The sequence below is a fragment of the Cornus florida genome, unplaced genomic scaffold (assembly GCF_030987335.1).
Source record: "Cornus florida cultivar Cherokee Brave unplaced genomic scaffold, ASM3098733v1 CherokeeBrave_3.0.0_Hap2_Chr01, whole genome shotgun sequence".
Classification (NCBI taxonomy): domain Eukaryota; kingdom Viridiplantae; phylum Streptophyta; class Magnoliopsida; order Cornales; family Cornaceae; genus Cornus; species Cornus florida.
In genome coordinates, this window is record NW_026775571.1 from 44,801,418 (window position 1) to 44,806,653 (window position 5,236).

General features: G+C 38.4%; 1 pseudogene; it reads right to left on the minus strand.

Annotated features, from left to right (window-relative positions):
* Positions 1 to 4,435: 4,435 nt before the first annotated feature.
* Positions 4,436 to 4,534, minus strand: LOC132282921 (small nucleolar RNA R71; annotated as a pseudogene).
* Positions 4,535 to 5,236: the final 702 nt, after the last annotated feature.

A 5,236-nucleotide genomic window follows, 5' to 3' on the forward strand; every position in this document is an offset into this window, starting at 1 on the left:
GATGTGGGACCGTACTTTCTAAAAAAAGGGAAAATCTGGGGGGGAAGTGTATGGAGACCTCTGACAATGGGGCACTTTAGTGTCGTAAATAGGGTCCCATTGTCAATGGGTCCCACACACTGATAGGCACTTAACTTTGGATCCTTATAAGAAAATGGTTAGATTCTGCTTTTTGAGCGATGTGGGACATCGTTTCTCATAGGTGATAAGACATTTTTGTGGTAAGATAAATAGATAAAAAGTGTGAAGTGGAGACCCCTAATGGTGGGTCCCATTATAGGTTGCCTACCATCAGGGGGTCCACTCCACTGTTTAGATCTCGTGTTATTCCAATTTAAATAATAGTCAGAAGTTTTGTTTTTATCCGATGTGGTACATTTTTAAAAGAGGTTGTTAGCAGCTTTATTTATTCAAAAAGTAGAGTACTGGAAAACACTGTACGATTTACTTTATTGAAAGTACCTTTTCAGGCTCATTGCATTCCTCAGCTTGGTCATTTCAGTGTCATCCAAGTGTCGAAGTCTGTAAGCTACTTTTCCAATTGCATCTGATATTCTGTATGGCCCTTCCTAGTTAGGTTCCAATTTACTGACGTACCTTTCTGATTTCAGGAGCACCAGATCTCCCGAATTGAAGTTTCTCCTTCTGACCCTTTTGTTATAACTATTTGCAATCTTCTGCTGGTAGGCTGCTAGCCGGATGGCTGTGGCTTCCCTTTTTTCTTCCAATAGATCCAGATTATATTCCAGAAGCTGATTATTTGACTTCTGGTTCCAAGCTAAGCTTCGGATGGTGGGTGCCACTACTTCGGTGGGGATTATAGCCTCGGTGCCGTAAGCTAGAGAGAACCAGTGGGACGTCTCAAGGTGGTTCTGTATGCCCATAGGACATTTGGCAATTCTTCTAACCACTTCCCTTTTTTATCTTCAAGCTTCTTTTTGATACAAGCAAAGACTGTTCTGTTGGTTATCTCCGCTTGCCCATTGCCTTGGGGGTGGTATGTAGCTGACACTTTCTGGTTAATACCATACTTGTCGAAGAAACATTGAGTGTATTGATTATCCAAATTTGGACCGTTGTCCATGATAATGGATTTTGGGATTCCGAATCTACATATCAGGTTGTTCCAAACGAATTTCTTGACTTGGACATTAGTCACACTCGCATATGCCTCTACTTCTACCCATTTAGTGAAATAATCAATGGCTAACAAGGCGTACCTTTTCTGTGATGCCACCATTGGTAGGGGTCCTACCACGTCCATTCCCCATTGCACAAACGGCCATGGGCTGCTCATGGTGTGTATTTCTTCCGGGGGTAGATGGACATGGGGGGCATTAATGAGCGCTGAAAAGTGCGTATTTAAACCCCTTAAGCTTTGTTATTCTAGAACCTTTATCTATCTTATTTTACCGTTTTGTATTGATTTCGTGTTATTTCTATTTTCAGGTACTTATCCTCAAAATAAGCTAACTCAGCCAAATAAGAGCATAATTGAAGCAATTCTGGGATTAATCAAAGAAAGGAGCAAAATAGAGCAAAAGGAAGAAAGAGTGGAATTTCAGCAACTTCGATCAATCTCAAGAAAAGTTCGATCGATCCAACTTTCATCGATCTCAGCACTTCAAGATATATTTGAGCTATGTTTGTCCCTGTTTAAAGATCTCAAAAGTTCGATCGATCCAACTTCCTTCTGCGATCGATCGAACATTCTTGTCCTTATCCAAATGATTGATCTTATCCAGTTGTACCACCCTACCAACCACTTTTGTCCTTTTCCCAAAAATATCTTCAAAATATTTCAAATTTGTTTTTATCTAAAAAGGCACCGCCATTGAGGATCGATCCAACTTCAGTTCGATAGATCTCAGCCATGTTCGATCGATCCAAGTCCAAGGTTCGATCGATCGAACTTCCTTTAGTGCGAAAAAGTTTAATTTCCAGCTCACAAAAGTTGTCATTTATCCAATCATTGGGGAATATTTGTTGTACGACCCCAGCTCATTTTGGGTGTCATTTGACCTACCTATATAAGGATAAGGATTAATTTTTATAATAGAACATAGAAGATCATATTGTATTATCTCATATCATATCATACTTAGAGAACTCTTAGGGAGGAAGCAAAGAAGAGGAGGAGGCTAGAGACACCATTGGAGAGTCTTCATCAACCAAGGAGCAAATTTCTGCCATGGAGCTTACCCTTGATGGTTGGAGAACATCATCCATGAGTGGCTAGACATCCTCTTGGGGCTAGAGTTAGCCCTAAGCATGCTTTCTATTTCTTGATTTATGTATTTTTGAGGGGATTTGTATTGTGATTCATGTCTTGACACTTTTATATATATAGATCTTGTTTCTTCAATGATTTATATGGTTTAATGCTTCTAATTGATCATTTCATTTTATCCATATATCTATGTATGCTAGAATAGATGTTCATGTGTTTGTCTCTATTTCTTGTGTTATTGATGCATGTCTATGTGTGTTGATGCTATAGATCTAGAGATTGTCACGACATAGTGCTTAATGTTATGTTCTTGTGGTTTATTTGATGGTTTATACTCATTGCTTGATGGATTGTGCCTCTCCCTTAATTTAATTAGTTTAATTTCATGTCATTAGCTTAGTTGTAGTGTAGTTGTTAAATGGGAGGACAATCTATGCTTGTTGTTGATGTTCCATACTTATGAAAAAGCAAGTAACATGTATCTCTAACCTTGTGATGTGTTTAGATTGTGAGCTTAAAGAAAGGATAAATGGCTTAATTTGATATGTTGTGCTATCCACCATGTTGTTTAGACAATATATGCTTAATTTGTCATCCATGCTTGATGAAACAACCACACGCACACACTTCATTGCAATACATGTTCTTCCCCTCATTAATCATTCATTAAAGGTGTAGAAAAGTTATGCTTAGTGGTGATCTCTAAACCCTAAGATCTCTCTCTATCTTTTATTCTCTCTATTGCATTATTGCTTACTTTAGTTTAATTTACATCTAGTTTAATTCAACCAACCAACCACTATTTTGATCACTCGACCTACTAACCCTAATTTTGATTCCTCAAGCTAGTACGACAACTCAATCCCTTGGGACAATCCCTTCTCACTCATACTATATAGTATAGGTGTTAAGCGGTTTATAAATTTAAATTATGGTGCCCACTTGACACTAATTTCCAAACTTAAAGTTTTGTGCATTGTTTTGTGCGACCTCCGAAAAGACACCATAGTTTTTGGCGCCGTTGCCAGGGATTGATTGATTGGCAACGTCGTATTTGTGGAATCAATTAGGAACTAGTACTCTTTTAATCGTGTCTTTATTTTGTTTTCAATTTTTGTTACTTATTGTGTTTGTTCTTGATTGACAAGGAGCATTAAGCTAGGAAGCAAGCAAAGGAGCATTCAAGCAAAGGAGCTAATCAAGCAAGGAAAAAGGCTAAAAATTAAAAAAAAAAAAAATTGCTAAGCTAAGCTATAAATTTGGAGTTGAAGTGCTAAAGGACCTTTGTGAGCTTTTCTTTACTCATCCCTTAGTTAAATCGTCGGCCCACATGGAGGCTTGTAATTCAATTCTTCGATAAATAGTGAGCCTGCATGGAGGCAATTTACTTTTCTTGCATATTGTAAAAGCATGGGAGTATGAACATTGTATGTGGAGGAAGTTCGTTGATTATTGATTTGTTATGAAGGTGAAGTGTTTATTGTTATTGCTTGTTGTGTTGCATTGTGCATGCATGGTCGTAGATCATTGAGACCCACTCTTGTCCCTTTAAATTTTCATCTTAAATCCATTGTTCGAAACCCTAAGGGAAGAGGTAGTTCTAGTCAATCTATTGTATCAATGGAAGGACACAATGAGGACTATGTGGAGGACCTTAGTCATATAGACCAACAAGGTATCCTCCACCCTAATGTGCATCATAATAACATACAAGTTCCATTAGGCATGCCAAGGCCATTCATTCATCCACCACAATAACAAGGCCAAGTTCCATTGGGAATGCCAAGGCCAATCTATGCTCCACCACTTCCCATCATTCAAGGCAACCAAGGTGCCCATGTTGCACCTCCAATTGCTAAACCTCCCATTGCTTTAAGAGATCACTATGTGCCTAATGAATATAATGCACCCACATGCATTCAATTGCCACCATTTAGAGCACATCACTATAAAATCAAGCCACAAACCATTCAAATGCTTCCTAATTATCATGGACTTCCAAATGAAGAACCTTACAAGCATTTGGATGAGTTTCTTGAAGTATGTTCCATCGTAAAATATACAGACATGCCAGAAGAGGTCTCTTAAAGACAAGGCAAAATATTAGTTTAACAATCTTAGGCCTTTTTCAATAACTTCTTGGGCGGAAATGCAACATGAGTTCTTGAAGAAGTACTATCCGGTTTCTAAGACCAATGCTATGAGAACCTCAGTTCGAGAATTTTCACATAGGGATGGAGAAACATTTCATGAGGCATAGGAACGCTTTAATGAATTGCTTAGGAAGTGTCCACATCATGACATGCCCAAATGGCAATTAGTTCAATATTTCTTTGAGAGCTTATCGGACAATTACAAAGGCATGGTTGATGCTTCCATGGGTGGCTCTTACATTGATAGGCATGAGGATGACGTATGGCGTCTTTATGAAAGCATGAGTGAAAATTCTTTGCATCGTACTTTATCTTCGAAGAATGGTAGAAATTCTAGTGGTAGGAAGAGTGTTGGCTTACATCAAGTCGATCACTCCAATGAAATTGCCGCCAAGATGAAATCATTATCTCAAAGTTTTGATCAATTTTTAATCAACCAAAACTCGGCGAATCAAGTATCTTCCTTCCCTAACCATTCTCATCATGTATATAATGAGACATGTATGACTTGTTCAAGTGTTTTACATTCTACTTCCAATTGTCCCCATGGACATGTGCAAAGTGAGCATCATAAACAAGCAAATGTTGTTTTTGCTAATCAAGGGAACAACCCTTATGGAAATCATTACAATCCTAGTTGGAGGAATCACCCGAATTTCTCTTGGAAAAACCAAGGGGAGGGCTCAAACCCTTCCCAAGGCGGTTTTCAAGGAAAATACATTCCACCTCCACTACAAGGCCAAGGTTCCCAAGGTTTTAGATCATCATATCAATCACAAGGAAACCAATTTTCAAATTCTCATTTTCCTAATCAACCATCATATTCCCAAGGAAATGTTAGAAGTCCCGCTTT